The sequence below is a fragment of the Pocillopora damicornis genome, chromosome 11 (genome assembly GCF_964200805.1).
Source record: "Pocillopora damicornis chromosome 11, jaPocDami1.2, whole genome shotgun sequence".
NCBI lineage: Eukaryota > Metazoa > Cnidaria > Anthozoa > Scleractinia > Pocilloporidae > Pocillopora > Pocillopora damicornis.
The window spans coordinates 12480729-12503228 of record NC_142680.1 but is presented as its reverse complement, the minus strand read 5'-3'; the positions used below and the strand labels follow the sequence as shown (position 1 = coordinate 12503228).

General features: G+C 38.9%; 4 pseudogenes across 1 annotated transcript in view; 2 read left to right on the top strand and 2 right to left on the bottom strand.

The window, feature by feature from the left end:
• Window positions 1-158, bottom strand: part of LOC149037588 (uncharacterized) — an 838-nt pseudogene extending 680 nt beyond the window's left edge.
• Window positions 1-22500, top strand: part of LOC149037578 (uncharacterized) — a 124332-nt pseudogene that overhangs the window by 74607 nt on the left and 27225 nt on the right. Inside the window, exon 2 of the transcript XR_016181203.1 lies at window positions 2041-2049. The product of XR_016181203.1 is annotated as an uncharacterized LOC149037578 (transcript). The remainder of the gene's footprint in view (window positions 1-2040; window positions 2050-22500) is intronic.
• The window catches only part of LOC149037579 (uncharacterized), a 120764-nt pseudogene that overhangs the window by 74844 nt on the left and 23420 nt on the right, over window positions 1-22500 (bottom strand).
• Window positions 13072-20548, top strand: LOC149037587 (uncharacterized; annotated as a pseudogene).

Below are 22500 nucleotides of genomic sequence, written 5' to 3'. Positions count from 1 at the left end.
AACTTTGTGGTAACCCCCTTAAAGATTGTATGCTCTGGCTTATAAATCTGTGGATCATCCATATTCAGTTCTGTAACTAGTGTATCCTTTAGAACTTGTGGCGTAATGATCCTATTGGCCAGAGACCGTGCCAGTTGTATGGTGGAATCATGAAGCATGTGAATGATAGGCTCCTCAGATTGCAACAGTTTGTTGAAGTTGTTGAAAAGTGGAATTGATGCATGGTGAAATAGCAGAGCACCTTCTGTAGGAGGATTAGTGAAAGCATCTCGCAGCCTTGAAAATCTTTGAATGTTGTGCCGCGTAGCACTGGGAACACAAATGGTGAAACAGAGAATTAACTCTGAAGTGTAAATTAAAGTGCTATTTAAACCCATGAATAACCCACAGGGCGTTAACCCTAATAAAGGGAAACAGGGAACCACACGAGGCAAAGAAAAAATCTTTTGACTTCGGTGGGAATCGAACCCACGACCTCCGGATTAGATCTACCGTTACTCTGCCGACTGAGCTACGAGGTCGCACAGAGAAAGTCGGGGACGATTTAGGATGGTGAATCGCGGCGAAGAGAAAGTAAGGGTACATATGAATGTTGTGCCGCGTAGCACTGGGAACACAAATGGTGAAACAGAGAATTAACTCTGAAGTGTAAATTAAAGTGCTATTTAAACCCATGAATAACCCACAGGGCGTTAGCCCTAATAAAGGGAAACAGGGAACCACACGAGGCAAAGAAAAAATCTTTTGACCTCGGTGGGCTAACGCCCTGTGGGTTATTCATGGGTTTAAATAGCACTTTAATTTACACTTCAGAGTTAATTCTCTGTTTCACCATTTGTGTTCCCAGTGCTACGCGGCACAACATTCATATGTACCCTTACTTTCTCTTCGCCGCGATTCACCATCCTAAATCGTCCCCGACTTTCTCTGTGCGACCTCGTAGCTCAGTCGGCAGAGTAACGGTAGATCTAATCCGGAGGTCGTGGGTTCGATTCCCACCGAGGTCAAAAGATTTTTTCTTTGCCTCGTGTGGTTCCCTGTTTCCCTTTATTAGGGCTAACGCCCTGTGGGTTATTCATGGGTTTAAATAGCACTTTAATTTACACTTCAGAGTTAATTCTCTGTTTCACCATTTGTGTTCCCAGTGCTACGCGGCACAACATTCATATGTACCCTTACTTTCTCTTCGCCGCGATTCACCATCCTAAATCGTCCCCGACTTTCTCTGTGCGACCTCGTAGCTCAGTCGGCAGAGTAACGGTAGATCTAATCCGGAGGTCGTGGGTTCGATTCCCACCGAGGTCAAAAGATTTTTTCTTTGCCTCGTGTGGTTCCCTGTTTCCCTTTATTAGGGCTAACGCCCTGTGGGTTATTCATGGGTTTAAATAGCACTTTAATTTACACTTCAGAGTTAATTCTCTGTTTCACCACTTGAAAATCTTTGGTACGACTTGAGTCCACTGTACTTTTCAAGTGTTTGCTGCACACACCTTTCCAATGACAGCCACCTTGTTGACACATGTTTCAATATTTTGGCATACTCATGTCCACAAAGCTCCATGTACTCAAGTAATACCCCTTTTCTCTTGGTGCTTCTTTCAAACCAGTTGTAGAGATCAATGTGCAAATCTTCAATGTTCGCACCAATTACTTTTGGAAAAGAGTCGTGACCATTTCTGGCAGCTATGTGCACCAGATGACAAGGGCAACCACTAACAAAAATATCTGGATTTCTTTGCCTACACCGAGATGCAAAGGAATTGTTCTTTCCGATCATGGAGTTAGAGTTGTCAACACTAAGGCTTACTGCATTGGCCCAAGGGATACTGTCCGCCCTGAATTTCTCTTGAACAGCATTAAAGATTTCTTCTGCTTTGGATGCATTGCGACCAGTTGTGATACACATGTTATTTCGACTTGTCCATATCAAACAGTTTTATCGTCACTGGATTAATTTTCTTGACATCAGTGTCACTGGATCCGTCAACTCCAAGACTAAATGGGTGATTTTTGCAGTGTTCAACTATGTATCGATGGCAGTGGGGTCCCATAGCCTTATTGCTAATTGCAGCTGTTTTTGTTGCACTCCAGGCATATGACTGAGCAATTTTGCTGTCTGGGGAAATACTTTTGAAGAGTGGTCCAAGATGCCATGCTGTAGCAATTGGTAAATTATGTTGTATCAAGAAATTTCTAACCACAACCTCTGCTTTTATGACATCTGTTGATGTAAAGCTGGCTGCTGCGAAAAACTGTGCTTGTTTTCGACTGTGCAACAACCATTTTGTGCGATTCTCTTTCACAATGGACTTTAACATCTTTTAATCCTTGGTGATCGCACCGAACACGTTTATTGCAAAGAACACACCAAAACGAATATGGATCGCTTTGAACACGTTTAACTGGATATGAACCTTCCCGTTCTGTGTTGAACTTGGTTCTATATTTCGCTGCACCTCTGCTGCTGCCTTTTTCTTTTGTGTTTGAAACTGAACCTGTCTCTTCATCGGATAAATATTCATCAGGTTCATCAGCAATTTCCGCCATCTTGAAAACGCGATCAAAATGCAAGAGACTGGTAATGATGACCTAATTTGGAACGGCTGTTCTATATATGATCAAGGACGAAAGTCTGTCATGGACTGTGTTTCCAGGTTTGTTAAGTTTAACTATGGATTTGCACAGAATTGGCGCAAGAAACTCACCCAAGCAAGCCAAAAAGGACAATCTCACAAGAGAGGAGCTTTCAGACTGGAAGAAAAGTTACAAAATGATCTAGAGGCAGAAAAGCAAAAGTTGATATATGATTGTAAAGAAATAGAGAGGAAGAAAGAACTCTGCAAAATGAACAAAACCCAACTTATTTCTCTCCTTCACTAACAACAGGGGAGGCATTGCTGCACAACCTCTATTTAGCTTGATTTTATATCTCTTTGACTTGTATTCACTTGAAATTCTGCCACCTTTCAAAAAGCAGAAAACCAGGGGACATAAATATCAATCAAAATGGAAACTTAAAAGCACCTCAAAGCACATTCAGTTTCATATAAAAACATAATTTAGTGTTATTGATGACAAGCATGTTGTACTATGTCTTAAATACATCCAAATGTTAAAGCCGTTTATCCTTCTTTAAAAGTATCTCTATCAACCAAATATAAATGCCTTGTTGGTGTTACAAAAATTATTAATTTGCTAAAAGTTAAGTTGGTAAATATTCTTCACTGCATGCTTTAGTATTAATTGTGAGAGATACCATCTCAAGGGGCTTTTTGGTGCTCGAAGAAGTTTCCCTGCTTGCACAACGAAATGCTTTGGTGAGTTTCCAAGGTAAACTTTCATCTTTAAAGGAAAATCATCAGCCTTTCCCTGGCCATTGTAGTGTGACCTTCAAGAATGTTCTAGAAGTAGCTGTGTCATGCTGAGTCATCCCTAAATCAATACATAAGTAGAATCTATTGTAATGTTACGGAACGTTCTAGATCCTCAACTGTACCTATAAAAGCCGAGCTTGTAACTAGATGTAACGAGTAGTTTAGTTGCTGGTATAGCCCGCCAGATATCAATAAAGGTGTATGCTGCAGAATACAAGACGTCCATACTTCAGCCATGAGAGTCCAAATATATGCCACGAATGATAGGGTAGAGACAACTTGTTAAAATCCTTTCAGCTGAGCATGGTGTATTGAGAGTCCCTTGATGATATTCCTTTGTAGTAAAAAAATATCGATAGACATCATGCCCTATGTTAACTGTGTAAGTGTGCTGCGCTTTGACAGCATTTTATTTTAAAGGTGACTTGACTGCCAGATAAAAACCCTTAGATGCTGAAGCAATTTCACTTTCTGAGGGCCGTGGAGGCTTTTTATAAAGTCTAAAAGAGATTCAGAAAACAGATTTATTAGGACAAAAACAAATCGTTTAAAACAATATTAACAAATGGGTTATAAATTTTTCAGCTTATGTTAATTATTCTTATAATAAAAACAAGGCATTTTTAAATATTGGAAGTCAACTGAAAAGCCTGTCTTGTTCTAAAGGCACTATATTTACTTCGACTTTTTAAGCTTTCTTTACATTTTGGCATGAACTAAAAAATCATGTTGTTGCGGTAATAATTCACCTCACTTGATAAGCTCTTTAGATAGATGGAGGGCAGGCTCCCAGGTACATGATGACATTGGCCATCCTTTCCACTTGATAAGGTACTCTGTCTCCTTTGAGAAAATAAATAAGGAGTGAAACGGTCGGCTGAAGACAAGCCTTGGAACAGCAGCTTTTTAAGAGGCAGTAAGTACTTACTTTGCCGCTTTTCCGCTCCGAAAGCAGTCTTTCAATCAGAAACATTTTTACTTATCATAGGCTTTACAGACGACTTGTAGTAGGAGTAGTTTCTTCGTTCTGTTCAGAAACTGTTTGATGTTATTATTTTAGAAAATCAGGCTGTTTTTTTGTGAGTGGACGCAATAGTCTCCACTACTGTTATGACGTCTCGTATATGTTGATTCGCATCAGAGGAAGCAAAGATTTATCGTAACAATTTCAATAGTTCGAATGCAGTAGTTTGTTCGCATCTAATTCTTGCGTATACTGTACGACTCGCTATGATAAATGCAGCAGAATTGGAACGAAATGGCTGTTTTTCTTTACCTTTATTGAGGAATGTTGTGTTGTGATTGAAAAGAACATCGACAAAAAGCTTGCAAATAGAATTAGTTACTAAATACGATATAAACGATGCTCAAAAGGAAAGTTTGGTAGGGGGAATCCAAACCTGCGTAGGGGGTCCATACCCGCCAGCGGATATAGACTGGGGGGGGTCCAAATCCGCGAAGGGTTCAAATCCCTTGTGACACCGACGCAAAATGTCCGTGATTTCTGGTAATGACCTCTATTAGCTTCAGAAGTGTTTTAGCAGTTCCGTCAGTCGTGTTGAAAGGTCTTATTAGTCGAAGTAATCTGGTCAAATGGCTAATTTGGCGGGAGAGGCAAGATAATGGTCGAGCTAACCGCTGTCATCAACAGTGACCCTTGTGCATGTTATTGAGAGGAGCCATCGAGAATTTTTTTTTCCCAGTCTGGTTGGGCTGATTTGTGGTGGTCGCCCAGTGCATTGATATGCAGCTGATTCTGTTGGATTTGGTAACCACGTTGTGCATCAAGTCCTTCTTCTCTGGGAAAGTCAATATTTGGCCACACATCTGATAGGGTCTGGCGCTAGAATCTTCTGAGAACAAAACCGAGCTGAATTTCATCTATTTTGCAAGTGTTTTTTTGAAAGTCTGATATTAATTTTTTTCTTAGATTTATACTCACAACCATCTTTCAATAAGTTTTCAAACCTTATGTGTTCTAATTTATTGCAGCACTTCATGGTTATCATTTAGTATTATTTTCATATCTGTAGTTTTTTCTCTTGTTAAATTATTATTACCATTTCAGCTTCTACTCTCGTTTCATTGAGATTTCATTGTTTTGTATTCAAAATTTTCGGTAAAATTTCCTCACAGCCCCATACTACATTATACATTCAGTTCTTGGAGAGAAAAAACAATGACAAAAACAACAAATCGTAAGATTTGTTTTTACAATAGTATGGGGTTGTGCGGAAATTTTACCAAATGTAGTAGATCCGATTTGCTTCTCGCTTCGTTGCCTTTTTTGAAATGTTGTTGGAGCGGGATGACAGCTCTCGGAAAGATCGATCAATGTTACTGGAATTGTACTATTTGACTTTTATAATTGATGTGGAAGAATTTTGAAAAGGCTGATTAGAAAAAGATTTAAGAAGAAAGTGAAATGTGATCATCGCAGTAAATATTCCAATTTAAGCAATTGGAAAGAAGAAGCCTGAAAAAAAAAAAAATCAGGGCTTCAACGGGATTCGAACCCGTGACCTCCGCGATACCGGTGCGATGCTCTACCAACTGAGCTATGAAGCCACACATTGGGAGCGAGGTCAATTTATTGAGTTCATATCTTCCCGTGCAGTGAAATGATGTGAAGTTTTATATGAAATAATTCATATTTGTACTGCGGTTGTAGATGAAAGTGAAATGTGATCATCGCAGTAAATATTCCAATTTAAGCAATTGGAAAGAAGAAGCCTGAAAAAAATCAGGGCTTCAACGGGATTCGAACCCGTGACCTCCGCGATACCGGTGCGATGCTCTACCAACTGAGCTATGAAGCCACACATTGGGAGCGAGGTCAATTTATTGAGTTCATATCTTCCCGTGCAGTGAAATGATGTGAAGTTTTATATGAAATAATTCATATTTGTACTGCGGTTGTAGATGAAAGTGAAATGTGATCATCGCAGTAAATATTCCAATTTAAGCAATTGGAAAGAAGAAGCCTGAAAAAAAAATCAGGGCTTTTTTACAATTGCTTAAATTGGAATATTTACTGCGATGATCACATTTCACTTTCATCTACAACCGCAGTACAAATATGAATTATTTCATATAAAACTTCACATCATTTCACTGCACGGGAAGATATGAACTCAATAAATTGACCTCGCTCCCAATGTGTGGCTTCATAGCTCAGTTGGGAGAGCATCGCACCGGTATCGCGGAGGTCACGGGTTCGAATCCCGTTGAAGCCCTGATTTTTTTTTTCAGGCTTCTTCTTTCCAATTGCTTAAATTGGAATATTTACTGCGATGATCATATTTCACTTTCATCTACAACCGCAGTACAAATATGAATTATTTCATATAAAACTTCACATCATTTCACTGCACGGGAAGATATGAACTCAATAAATTGACCTCGCTCCCAATGTGTGGCTTCATAGCTCAGTTGGTAGAGCATCGCACCGGTATCGCGGAGGTCACGGGTTCGAATCCCGTTGAAGCCCTGATTTTTTTCAGGCTTCTTCTTTCCAATTGCTTAAATTGGAATATTTACTGCGATGATCACATTTCACTTTCATCTACAACCGCAGTACAAATATGAATTATTCATTTAAAACTTCACATCATTTCACTGCACGGGAAGATATGAACTCAATAAATTGACCTCGCTCCCAATGTGTGGCTTCATAGCTCAGTTGGTAGAGCATCGCACCGGTATCGCGGAGGTCACGGGTTCGAATCCCGTTGAAGCCCTGATTTTTTTCAGGCTTCTTCTTTCCAATTGCTTAAATTGGAATATTTACTGCGATGATCACATTTCACTTTCATCTACAACCGCAGTACAAATATGAATTATTTCATATAAAACTTCACATCATTTCACTGCACGGGAAGATATGAACTCAATAAATTGACCTCGCTCCCAATGTGTGGCTTCATAGCTCAGTTGGTAGAGCATCGCACCGGTATCGCGGAGGTCACGGGTTCGAATCCCGTTGAAGCCCTGATTTTTTTCAGGCTTCTTCTTTCCAATTGCTTAAATTGGAATATTTACTGCGATGATCACATTTCACTTTCATCTACAACCGCAGTACAAATATGAATTATTCATTTAAAACTTCACATCATTTCACTGCACGGGAAGATATGAACTCAATAAATTGACCTCGCTCCCAATGTGTGGCTTCATAGCTCAGTTGGTAGAGCATCGCACCGGTATCGCGGAGGTCACGGGTTCGAATCCCGTTGAAGCCCTGATTTTTTTCAGGCTTCTTCTTTCCAATTGCTTAAATTGGAATATTTACTGCGATGATCACATTTCACTTTCATCTACAACCGCAGTACAAATATGAATTATTTCATATAAAACTTCACAAAAAGATTTAAGTAGAGAAAGGAAGTAGATAGAGTTTTTATTGAAACAAACACGGTTTGGGAGTCTCAGTGGGGTGATGGCTTTTACGGCTATCTGTTACAGTAAACCTTTTTTACGTCTAACGATTAAAATTGGTCAACTTTTACGACCAACGGGTAAAATTCATGTTTGTTTTACGGCTACCGGTTGACAGCATTAGACCCTCAGATTTGCATTTGTGGAGAAAAATTTATTTGCCGCGAACAGTTGCGAACGCCAAAGTATTGTGCGCAGAGGAAAAGAAATATGGAAAAAAAGGGATTTTAAAATTAACAAAAAATAGGCTTTTAATTTTAGAAAGGAACTCACGATGGAGCCTTAGTCCAGAAAAAATGTTGTCCAAGCAAGAAACCTAAAGACGATTCCGTGGGATACGTTGCAACTGAGTGTAGCATTGGAAGGGATTGTGCAGCAACAGTGCATTCAGTTCTGTTGTTCTGTTGTGTGTCGTTGGCAAGTACTATTTCAAATTGTTCCAGTAAAGTTTAAACGTCATTATGTGTTATGTAAAGACCATAGAGCGATGTTAATTTCAAAATAAACCTTACGCAAGGTAGGGAGTTAATCGGTAGATTTTATGACATATTTCATGATTAATCACACCAAAACGAACGCTTCCTTTGTAACAACATTATCTAAATCCATTTGTGATAAACTGGCGGCGAAAAAGCGATGATCTCTCACCAAAATCGTGTATTTTTCGCGTCGAAACAACCTGGTGCAATCACAAAGATCCGATTACTGGCAAATCATATATTGTTCAGAGATACGGAAAAAGGCAAAAATTGCAGGCATTTCAAGAATTAATGAAATCGTCGTTTTGCCTTAACCAGGGAAAAATGAAAGCCGGCCAAATCCTATCGTAGGCCTGCCACAGAAAAGAACCACCACAAACCACTTGTCTGATGACGTTAGAGGTTAAGGTCGAACAGGACCCTGTGATATTCCATGTGGTTATTTTTGAAAATTCAATATGGCGGCGTGTGACGAACTCTGTGGACAAATTGAGGACTTAAGTCTGGGAAAACACAAATTCTTGTTTTAAGAGTACAGACAGTTCTTCCAACATTAGACGGATAATTTTTGGCGTTAGAAAAAAGAAGCTATTTAAAAGAGCACGGGAATTATTTCAAATATATAAAAATCATATCTGTGAACTGTGGGTGAAGAATTGAATATGGAAGCGATCTTCGTAGTTATGAACATTACCTAAGCAATATGGGATATGAACCCATGACCTCTGCGATACCAGTGCAGCGCTTTACCAAATGAGCTAACAAGCCAAGTGGGAGCTGGTCATTATGTTGGTCTCAAATAAACCCATAAAGTGATAAATAACTAACTGAAAATATATGAGAATCAAATGTAAACTGAGGATAACAGATGAATATGGAGGCGATCTTCGCAGTTATGACCACTACCTGAGCAGTAGTGAAAATAAGGCCACCCTTTTTAATTGCTGATACGCTGCCAGTACTGATAAGGAACTACTGAAACGGAGCTACTATTATAAAGCTATAAATCCTGATACAGATCTGTGCACTTTTACGAAGGTACTGATATGCAGCTACTAATACACAGCTGCTGTTACGGGGCTAGTAATGAAGGATCTAGTAACGCAGGATCTACTGATAAGGAACTACTTATACAGACCTACTACCAGTTTCAGAGATATTTCGCTGATATTTGATCAGACTGACTAAGTTTATTATCAACCAGACTGAACCGTACAATGAAAGTGAAGTAATTAGTTACTTAGTGATTGTGACGTGACATAAGTGATTGACGCGCGTATAGATGTTTATGACAGCCAGGAGGCTACTGATATGCAGCCACTGATACAAAGATTCTGTAACGGATACTGATATGGAGCTATTGATACTGGGAAAATGATACGGAACTATAGATATTGGGACACTGATAGGAACTACTGGTACTAGGCTACAGAAACGGTGCTACTGTAGGGAGCAACCGATACTGCATGCGTTTCTAAAACGAAGCTACTGATGCAGGAGGCTCTGACACAGAGTTACTGATTCGGAGCAGCCTATGAGAAGCTACTGATACTGAGTTACAGCTACAGCGTTACTCATTTCGAGATACTAGAAAAGAGCTACCTATATAGAGTACCTAATGGAAGCCACTGACATAGGAATAGGAGCTTCGGATATAGAGCTACTGATACGGGACAACTTACACAAAGCTATTAATATGGAGCTACTTTTACAAAGCTACTAATTGGTATCTCATTATAAGGAGCTAATGATAGGGAGCTACCGATGGGTAGTTACTGATACAGAGTATCTAATATGGAGCTCCTAATACGCAGCTATTAGAATGGAGCTACTGATTAGGACCTACTGAAGAAGAGTTCATGGCGCCGCTGATACAGAGCTACTGATACAGAGCTACTAATACAGAACCACTAACACAGACTTACTGATTAGAAGCTACTGATAAGGGGTAACTGATATGAAGGAAGTGATGCGGAGCTACTCATAAGAAGCTTCTGGCGCGGAGTTTGTGATACGGAGCTTCGGATACAGGAGCTAGAGAGCTAGTGATACGGAGCTGCTAATACATGACCTACTAATACCGAGCAACTAATGAGGAGCCACTGTTACGGGGCTAATATTGCGTAGCTAATGATGAGGAGCTGCTGATACAGTGCTACTAAAACAGAGCTACTGATGTCAGGGCTACTGATACAGGAGCTACTGATAAGGAGATTCTGATACTGAGCTACTAATACTGAGCAACTGAATAGGAGCTACTGATAAGGAGCTAATGATACGGAGGTACTGATAAGGAGCCACTGAAACGGAGTTTCTGATAGGGAGCTAAAGATAAAGGGGCCACTAATAAGGAGCTATTGAAATAGGGGCAACTGATAAGGAGCTAATGAAACGGAGCTACTAATATATTGGCTGAGGATACAAAGCTACTAATGAATTCCAACATTATTTATAAACTATATACCACATTGTGCATGCAGAGGGAAATGTAACTTGTATATCTACTGTGAAAAAACTTCATATCTGAGGATCTCCTCCTTGAATTCTTGAAAATTTAATGTTTTGTTAGTGTCCGGGAGAGAGTTCCATATGTTGCTAGCTACTTATGAAAAGTGAGTGCAGACCGTAAGTCGTTGTTTTTGGGTTGGGAAGGGCCAGGATATGATTTCCGCGCAAATTGTAGGATGAAGACCGTACGGTGAACATATCTTTTAAATAACCTGAATACTTTGTAAAGAACAGGCTCTTATATAACGTGATCATGAAGTTCTGGAGGCGTCTAATGAATAGAGATTTTAAGTTAACTTTCTTTAGCAGAATGTCATATGGAGAGCTGTAGTCCTGTAGTATAACCCTAAGAATGCGCTTATTTAGATTTTCTACTTTGTTGGCATTGCGCACACCACAGAAATGCCAAACAGAAGAACAGTTTGCGGAATATATGCGGCAAAATAAAGGCTTTATAAAGCTTCAATAGCGTCTCCTTATCAATAAGTTTCCGAAATCTGAGCGTTAAATTGATTATTTATTTTCTTACAGATAACTGATACGTGATTATTAAAAGAGAACCTATTATCTATTGTCATCCTAAATATATCTATCGAGTTCTTTACTGGGAAACAAAAATTGTGCTCAGTTTTCCCCAGGATTAGAGCTTGGTGCTTCTTCTCGTTAACAATCATGCCATTGATTTTATACCACTGACTTGCGACATTAAGAGGCTGTCCGCGAAAGAACGTAAAAGGCAAATTTCGCTCCTGCACCGATTTCCCTAAGTTTTTCAGAGAAAGTCAACAATTCTATCCCATGTACAAATATCACATTTGTTTCGATCAATTTTATTTTTTTTATTTTTACGAGACAATTTTAAAGGTCACCCAAAACTGCTCAATTTGTCTTCTGTGACCCCCATAATTAATGGGATACCTGTGGTAGCCCAGTCATAAAATTCCTTTGTTTTTTTCTTTTTTTTTTCTTCCGCCACAAAATGGAAAAATTGCGCAATAGTACCCAATGGTCACTGGGCCCTCAGCACCATGACAACTAACTGCGATCCAATGAGGTGTTCACATGCTGATCACGCGTGTTATCTTGATGATGATTGACGTTGTCATGCACGGACAGGGCCGGGTCACATGACGAACCACGAGATTTTTGCTAATAAAACTCTTTGGTCAGTCGTTTTGTATTACAACGTGTTTGGATGACGATCACCTGGAGCATTATAGCGCAAACGCCCAAAATACTTACAGAGGCATACACAAGTCGTATTGCTCGCGGCCAATCCACACTAAAAGATGTTGTTGAGCGGTAATTTTGGAACAGATTGAGTCGCAAACGCTTGAAAGCCATGAAAGCCTTGAATGCCTTGTATGCCAAGTATGCCAATGTCTTAGTTGAAAAACGTACACTTGTTGTAAAAAAGAAAAACCAGAAATCTGAAACAAAACTGCATATGCTTTGTTACGATATGTACAATTTGATTGACAGCTTACCTTATTTGGTTATTGGCTTAATTAAAAATATGCAGTGATTTCACTGCTAGTATGTTGCGTGCCTCCAACAAGGCGTGTTGAGTTTCTTGTAGTACAGAACAACACGAAACATGCTTTATGCAGTCTATTGAACAACACTACTACCGTGAGACTGAAGAACAAAAGTCTGATGGATGCAAACTGTTTGTGAAGAAAGACACCATGTTGGAATCACTAAAGCTTGTACTCGGCTGCCAAAAAATATAAGATACTTATATATATATATATATATATGAGCAACGCTAGCTTCTAAGGGGTTCTTAAAAGTTCCCAAACGCGTTCTACGCTCACATCTGGACAAGAACCGAACGAGCAAACGAGGCAACCATGTGAGCGCCAAGACAGGAGGTTGCATTTATGATAGCATTAATTACTAAACTTTTAAAAAATTTTGTGGGCTACAATGACAGGGGTGGTGTACGAATTTGATGAGAATTTTTTAGACGGTTCAAACTTAGTTTTGATTTCAGTTGAGAAAATTATATTGCTATGTTTACAAAAAAACGCATATATACGAGCTTAAACAAATTGTAATTGTGTGAAAAAACCTTAATTGAAAGCAACAACAAGAGAAATGTACGGTGCGTTGAAAATTTATTTTATTATTTATCACTTCTCAATAAGCAGCAGCATTTGAAAGCGGAAATAAACTTTATAATTATTTTACGAAACTTAGATCAACCAACATGCATGATCTAGGGCGGCCTTTTTGCAGCCTTTTGTTATTGATGTTCTTTCTCTCATATGATGAATGTAATCTGGCAGGAAAATGGACTGGACAGATTCGATTTCTTGTGTGAGGTCGACTTCCAGGACACAGTGAAGCCGAAAACCTGGCTGGAAGCACTGGAAAAGTTTAAGAAGAATTATGTGACTGACATGGTGATTTCTGCTTTGGCTAACGTACTTAAAATTTACAGTACAGTAGACAGTACATGGGGTAAGTTGTTGTCATTATTGCATAGTGCTTTCACAAATTTATAACATTTTATGCAAAACATGTAGCAAACTTGTTAAATGTGGGTCTACGACACTTCTTACATTTATTTGAGTTTTAAAAAAGGATTACATTTCAAGTAGAAAACCATTATGATTAAACATTACATTTGTGATGTCTTAAGACAGACATATTTGTAATCTGGTTGGCTAAGATATCAATGTTTTCGTGTGATTGCCATTAGAAACAGCACCAAAATGTATTGTTTCTCCAACTTTTCTGACCCCTAACCAACCTGGCCACCCCCTACCCTTACCACTACTACAAAAAAGTGTTTGAGGTCCACACTTTGATTATTTTTCAGAATGACACCAAAGATTGTATTAAGAGTATTGAACCACAATCAGGGGTCAGTAATGGTACTCTTTTCTTTGGTCATAGTGGAGACCACTATGTTGTGATCAAGCCTTGGAAAGAGGTAAAAAAAATGACCTCAGCAATTTTAAGCATTCTGCAGATTGTAGTGTAGCTTTTATTTCTCTTTTCTAGAATGGTGGTAGTAGCTATGCAGATGTGGCCAGGTCGTCCCCTGATACTCACAGCATTTAAGTTGAAATGACAGAAGGGCCATCACCTCCAAAAAAAAATTATCAGCAATCGTTTGGACAACACTTTGTTAAAAAAAGTTTTGCCTGCTTTGAGTTTAAATAAATTTAAAACAATTCTTGTATCTTTTGATATTGGTGAGTCAGCCGAAAAAAACTGGATTAATACAGTTATACTTTCAGAGTGACAATAGGAATCAAACACAATTTGAACCCAATAATATGATCACTGGATCACTGTAATGGCAAGGCCAAGACACTTTTCTTGAGTGTTTGCTTCTATAGTGATTATGTTTTATACAATGTACTACCTTGTTTCTGATGAAGGCCAAACCTATGGCAAAAAATTTATCTTGCCAGATTTTTCCCTTTAAATATTTGCATGGCAATGTTTTAAACACAGACCCAGAACAGGCAAAGTAAGGCTCCTAACATGGAATGGTGGGATGAAGAAGAATATGGTGCTGGGATACCTATATGGAAAGGTCAACCACAGGTATGTGCTACCTCTTTCATTAGTTAAATTTCATCGTAAAAACTTCTGTTGTGAAATTGGAGCTCAAGGCAGCTTAATTGCTTCGCTGTGGCCACCCTGACAGACAAACACACAGACATATACAGTCAATAATTTTTAATTTTAGTGTATTTCTGGTACTTCGACAAATTGTTTACTGGGCAAATTTACTATACAATTTTCTTGGCTTTTATTTGGCCCCTAGTCTAAACATTTAACATCAGAGATAATATTAATAACTGATAATAGACTAAAACCCTTCACAGCATATAAAATGCTAACAATACAGAATCTGTAAAAGGATTAATATATTCTCACATCCTCTCTTGGAGGAGTTAATACAACTCGTTAAAATCAAAATAATAATTTGCTACCTGTTGGTGTCATAGTTTCAGCTATTTTGTAAGGATGACAGCACAGTATCACCTAAAGCTCAGCTTATTTCCATCTCGTCTGATGAGGATTCCTCTCCTGTGCATGAAGCATCTGCCAAGAAATCCAAAAGGAAGCAAACATCATTGGTAAGTTGTAACAAGATGCAGAGAGTAAAGACTGTTTAATTGGTACCCAATTTATGAAATAACATATCACATTTTTTCTTACAGAGAATTCAGTAAAATACATACATAACATAGTCATACTTTATTAATCTCTGTCATTTAACAGTAGAAAGCACCAGGGCTGTAGCCAGATTTTTGTCATAAGGAAGGGGCAGGGTGTGGAAGCATTCACCAGGAAACTGCAAAATCTATAAGCTCTTTTTTATGAAGTATCTTGTTCAGGCATATTTTGAAATGAGATGCTAAGTTAAATAATGATGGTTCCAATTTGATGAAAGAAAAAACTTTCTATTTCCACCTCTGGTATGTATGGACTGAGAAGTCACTTTTCAACTTCACCATACAATTCAGGATATCTACACTTTTAAGATTGGAAAAATATGTTGCACATCCTCTTTTAGTTTCCTCAGGGTTTTCCTCAATGGGATAAATCCTAGGCAAGGCAAGTCCCTTGTCTTGCCTCTTGCTAGCTATGGCCCTGAATACTAGGATTACATCACCCATATATAAGAACATGTGGCTATCAAGAACATCAGGCTGAAAATTGGCAAATTGAGCACCGTTTATATAAGAACAAATTCAGAAAAATACAACATGTTCTTATATATAAGTGAAAGTGGATGCCAGAATAAGAAAGCTGGTCTAGAGAACTAAGGAAATTCATGTTTAATTATTGAAATTTATTTTTTAGTGCAAGCTATAAAACATTGTACATTAATTAAACCTCTAGTGATATATAATGTATACTTTTTGTGAAACAATTTTAAGAACAATTTTAGAACACTTTCAGGATAATTTCTCACAAAACACCCAGTAAATAAGAACATGCATGATCAGCCGGAATCCTGAAATCAATGTTCAGTATCCCGAGTCAACATAAGGGTGTTTACTGTAATTCGCAAGTGACGATAAATAAAATTGCGTGACATTTTTGTGCGTGCAGCGGGGTAATGAAGAAGTCATTCGCGTAGAATGTAGTCTTTGTTGATCAGTCTAAATCAAATAAACAGCGATCACAAGAATCACATAACACGTTACAGAATATTTTGGATCGTCAAAAAAGAAGAAATTAAAAATTGTTCTACCATAACTCTGACCACCAAACCTCAACGAATAGCAACTTGAAACCCGCATAATTATAACTTCAATCAGATGGCTTGCCTTTCAGCCTTTTGGCCCTCTCGCACTGTCTTCAAAATTATTGACCGTCTATCTGCACTCCTCTTGAATCACCTATCTTGTCGATTTCGTGTATACAACGATTGTAGCAGATTGTAAACACATAAGGACTATTTTACAAGACTCGTTTAAATTAGCTCAAATTCAGCCGATATGTAAGTAAAGTTCAACATGCTTAACAAAGGCGTTTTTCCCGATGCTTTAAGCTGTATCAGCAAGTTAGAGCGCAGAACATTTTTACGAAACAGCAACTGAGAACTTGAAAGCTTTATAGTTGATTCATCGACCGAAAAGTAGACAGCTATCAGGGATTAGTTTCCAGTGCTTTTCTGCTCGATTGAAGGGAATGACGCTTACAAATGTTATATGAATTTGCCTTGTAGGAGTCACGAAAAGATACAGATGTTATAGATCTTACAGTATCACTAGGAAAACTAAGTTCTACAGAAAATACACCAACAAAGCCGGAGCAAGGCAAAGATCTGTCACATAAAGCTGAATGCAGCAAGGTTCTCTTCGAAGACAAATTAAGGTAGGGAATTGGTTCCCAGTAAGAAAATATTAGAACCCAGTCCACTGTTATAAATGTTGCTGTTCCCTTTAACATTTTCCCTGATATGATATTGGCTAGTTCCCGGCTACGCTAGCTCAGTAGCATTTTTCAGTGTATTTTATTTTATTAAGCATAAAAGGGCTTGCTGTATGACTGATATGACAAATATATAGAGAGGACATGCCCGCGTACAATAAGAATTGGCCAATGACAAATGAGAAGATGGCTGATTGGAACTGTTTCGCTCAGAGTGGGTGCACTTCGGGGTTGCCTGCTTAGTCCACTAAATTATTTTAGCCAAACCAGTCAATTGTTTTTCCGCCCAACAATTGAAAACGGCAAGTAATCGCTACATTTTGCTAAATGGAGCTGCAGTTTTAAAATGTTCAACTTATTTATCTACTGTAAATTGCATTCTTTAAAACAAAAGCGATGGCAAGGATATCAACAGTGACGAGGAGTTGAGCCACAGTATCTATTCTCCTAGTAGTGCCAAGCTCCCGAGGAATGATCACATCTCTGGCGGCAGCAGCAGCAACAGCGACGAAGAGTCAACCCATTACGAGGCTGACACCGTCAAAGCCAAAAAGCTTAAAAGGTTCGATCCTAGTTTGTGGGAGGGAGTGGATTCAGCAAAGGTTTCCTATCTTCCGGCGGGCATCGATGGCCTCTGCGCGTATACCATAGTCAAGGGCGCTTCCAAAAAAGTTAACGTGCTGCAAACGGATGGACGAAAATGGAAGAAAAGCTCTCAAAGTAGTTGGAGAGACCTAGGCCTAATGAGATACGCGGACTGTCAAGGCTCATTTAAATGTGAGAACGACAAGTGCCCATTTAGGATTCAGTACGGGGTAATTAACAGAACGCAAGTAAAAAAACAAGGCGATATGGCTTCCTGTAGAGTATGTGGAGAAGAAATGGTTTATGTGGCATGTCCTGCACGGCGATACCTTAAAATAAGTAAAAAGAACATAAAAGTTTTCCACTGTGGAGAACACACGTGTCCAATACAAGAGAAAGCGTCAAAGCCAACCGAACGGGTGGAAGACATATTAAGAAAAAATCCCGAAAGGAAACCTTCCCAGGTACAGTCTGCGTTTGTCCTATCAGCGTTGAGAAGCGGCGAAGATTGGAATAAAGTAGTAAATGAGGCATCGCAAATCTTAGATAAAAAATGGATTGAAAACCGGAAGCAAGATCTCAAGAAAACAGCAAACCCTGAGGGAGAAAACTTCGAAGCTGTTGCAACGTTCAAAGAATATTGTGATAAAGAGGACCAGCTGTTAGTTTTCAGAATAAATGACTGGCGATGTAATCCAAAATTACCGTCTTACGTCTTTAAAACCAGCAATGTTCGAATGCTGATCGCTGAAAATATGAACAGAGAAGGCGACCACTTCATGAAAGACGAGTATTGTTACTTCGATGGTAAAGTAAAGAGATGCAAGAACTTTGTTACGCTTACTGCTAGTACGTACCATCCACTCCTAAAGCGACAGGTTGTACTGGCAGTAATGGAAGCTGAACGCGAAGATTCTGAAAACATTGAGTTATTTTGGATGCTATTTAATGAAGCTCTCAGTCAGGCGATAGGAACAAAAGATACCGTATTTATTCCAATCGGATGGTGTACGGATATGGCCGGGGCAAATATGAACGGCCTGGAGAGAGTCTATGGTAAGGAGGTTCTGGAAAGAGTTAAAAGTTGTGAATTTCACTTCAAAGAAAATCGTAACAAAATGGCACAGAAATTAAAGGACAATGAAGAAGCTCAACAGTTTAAAGAACTGTGCGATGCCCTACTGGCGGCACGAATGGTGGAGACCTATTGTTCGGCCAAGGATTCCCTGGAGAGCTTTATACAAAACAAACCTGAAAGGTCGTTCCTCTCTTCATGGGTCGACTGGTGGCACAGTCGAAGACAGTTCATTTTCCGTGCTTTCTCTCCAAATGAAGCGGCTCCGAGAATGAATCAAGCGGAGTTCATACACGCTAGCTGGTCTCATCGGGATCGGAGTAATCTATCTCTGCTCGATGCAGCTCAAGCTGACGTGCGAGACAGTGTCATGCTGGAAGCAGAACTTAAGGCATTCAAGTCAGGGAACACAAAAGGTGGGAGTGGCCCAAGCTATGGAGAACGAAGGAAAAAGAGTCACCAACAAGAGATCTCACGTGCTACTCAGCTGGGCAAAGAGATGTCAAAGCTAAGAGGTAATTTGGTGGATCCTTCTTCTGGACATCGGCCACCACAAGAAAAAGCCGGAAAAGGAAAAAAAGGTACGTCTCGTTCTGTTCCGAAACGATCCAATCAACCAGGTCCTGCTCGGCAGTTGCACGCCAATGCTTCGCAAACGGACACCGGCCAATCACAGCCACATACGTTTCTGTCACATCCCTATACCAATCACTCGCAACAGTGCGCAAATCCACTGCAGCGTTACCCCAACCAATCGTAACAACACGCCAGTTCGTCGCAACAGTGCGCCTATCCGTCGCAACAGTATGCTAATCTATCGTAACAGTATGATAATGCAGCTTCACAGTATCCTAACCCACCGCAGCAGTGCGGAAATCCACCGCAACAGTACTCCAACCAACCGCAACAGTACGGCAACCCACCCCACCAGTACGGCAATCCACCGCAAATGAGTGCTTCCCCTCAATCTGCTTTTCAGTTTCAGCAGTCAAATATGTGGCATTCTGGGTTATCACCACACCCCTATGAACTTATAGTTCTACCAAACAACGTAAGAGTGTGCTATGGTTGTGGTTCTCTATTGAAAGCGGAAGAGAGGAGTTCCCCGAACAATGTGGTGATTAGACATTTTGACCACAGATTCATCCGACTTGACGAGTCAACGGGACAACCTGTTTTCTCTGTTGAATTTAAAAACACTTATTACCACCTAGATGTGTCACATGTTCGTCGCAAAAATCCCTATTTTGATGGCAAAGTCACTGTATCTATTGAACAATACCACTCATTCGACTCTGCTCACACTGCACGCATTTCGTCAAGTAGTGGTTTTCAAATTATGCTAACGTAGACAGTCGTCATTAATATTAGCAACAACATTACCCTACAGGACGTTTTTATAATTGTTCTTTGATTTCCTTTATTGTTGTTTTTTTGGTTAACCGACTAGGATTTGTTTCCTATTTCCAATGCTGTTCCAGCGCCTTAACTTTATTTCATAGCCTTGTTGCTGTTGTTGTTGTTTGAACACAAGAGAGAGTTCAGTTTATCTACAGTAATTAAATAAATAAGTGAATGAAGGAATAAATAAATAAATAAATAAACAAACAAATATAAGATATAAAGATGTTTTAGACAACCTAAGCGAACAAGAAATAGGATAGGCTACTACGACTTTCCTCAACCATCCCCCGTCCCGAAGCAAGAAAACGCGGTCATTTTAAAACTGGTGTCTTTTGCATCCGGTTTAAATTTGTTGGAATGAATTTTACTGAGAAACAAATGCATTCTATTGAAAACTCGTGACTTTTCATAGAACACGCGACTTTTCTCAAAACCCGCGACTTTTTTTAAAATAATATAGCAAACCGACCCCATGCAAAAAGTGGTACTTTTATCCGGCCGGTAACGATTATTACGCTAAGCGACCTAACTATAATTGCTTTCACAAAGTTATAACATTTTATGCCAAATATGAGAAAACTTGTTGTGTTTTGGTAAAGATATATACAGGTAAATGTGGGTCTACAAAACTTGTCACATTTATTTGAGTTAAAAAAAAAAAAGATGACATTTCCAGTGCAAAATTCGACTCTGCTCAAAATGCAACAACATCACCCTACAGGAAAGTTTTGATAATAGTTGGTTGATTTCCTGTATTGTTTGCTTTTATTACTATTTTGTTGTTGTTGTTAACTAGGTTTTTTTTATTTTCAATGCTTTTCCAGTGCTTATAGGCATGCTATAGAAAAACCGCGACTTTTTTCAAAACCCGCGACTTTTTTAAAACCCGCGACACGCGACCCGCGACCATTAGGGAAACTCTATTCCAAGGATCCACTATCATCCAGGTATCCCAGTTACCCTGCTCACAGGGTTTAGTTAAGCTATAAATATCGAGCGCTCCCAAATCCTTATTTCTCAATCTACAAAGCTGATTATTTTACATTTTAAGAATGGCTTTATTTAAATACTTCAAAGGTAAAACGATTGCATTCTGTAAAACTTTAACCGAGTTATAGAACTTTCAAAATACCTTATCGTGAGCATTAAAATTTGTGAGGAGTGAGGTACATGTGGTTGAAAGCTATTTTTTCTTATGTGGGACCTGATCTAGAGTCAAGTCTATTGCAGCTTAAAAGTACTTAGATAGAGCAAGTTAAATATAGAATAAAACTTTTGGGTACTCCTCATCCTGCGCCGTAGAGAGCTTTCTGAATTTAATAAATATTCGCTGTCTTGATCGAAACCAACGATAACGCAGTCCGACCAGCAGACAGGTTTGTATAGCTTAACAGCCCTAAAACACTTAAAGGTGCAGGAACAATTATGTGATGGAGTATCAAGATCGATATTAATCATCATTTTGGCCTTTTTTTAACGAAATGGCTCAAATATTCCAGAAAATACTTTTTAATACTGTGACGATAAGTTTTTCACCCCAAAACTAGAAAACTGAGTCTTCGCGGACGGAACAATAACAACTGGGGGAACTAACTCTGTAGAGACGACTCGGCAGCGAGAACGGAAACTCGTCACGATTTCCTGGTACACGGAGATCTACTTCGAGCGAGCTTATACGGACGTCAAGGATAAGACAATCTTTTGTTCCACAGTACTTTTATTCTAGGTCAGGCCAACAAGCGACATGACCTCTAGCATACTCTAGTTTGTAATCCTCAAAGCTGTACAAGGTACTTGCTTAAGAAGTAACTGGTGTGAAGTGCTATTGTTACACAAATCGCAATATTTGAATAAGGACACAAAGGAGCGGAAAAAAGTCTCTTTGAAGTTAAACGAAAACTACTTAAATATTCCATCTGTTTCTACGACGGAAAGAATCTCAAAATTAAAAAGACGGATGCAATAAACTCTAGGCCATTAACGTAAGAAATTAGGTGCGATTTTACAGCTCTAATATAGAAAACAATACCTGTCTTAATTGCAGCAGCGCAGCTTAGGAAATAGAAAACGGAAAAGCAATTAAAAGTTTCTGCTTATTTATGCAAGGTTGTTTTGGAAACTATCGCGTGAAAAGAAATTAAATTTACGCGTTTAAACTCAGCTGCTATCTACCATGAAAACCAATGTTTCCAGAAAGACCATTAACACTTATATTTACCTAAAAAAAAACATGTAATAAATGACAAAAGTGCCGACAAGCAGGTGCACATGATGAAAGCGAGTAACAACAAAAATCTATTCAAAAGCTACTGTTTTTTTATGCATTTTTTGATTTATTAAAATGAAAGGACTTGAAATGGTTAAATGTGAAAGTTTACGAATGAATATGTTCCGAATAACACACACGGGAAAATCAATGAATTTTCCCGTAACAATACCTATATGCAAATTAACTGCAGCCTCCTGGCTGCAGCGATCGCGTTTATACGATACACGCCACAAACAGTTTCCGTAACAACATTTAGCTATTCAAAGTAGTGTTTTTAAGAATGTGGAAACTCAATAGTTGTATCATTTCTTGAATGCATTACGTAAAATTTTAAGAGCCATTTTCTTTGAACACAATGCGCTAACGGAATCCAGTTTGTTTTGATAAATAAAGTTGTTCTTTTCGCTCAGGTGTTTTTATCTTGATAAAACACGGTCCGATAGTTTATCGATATCAGGA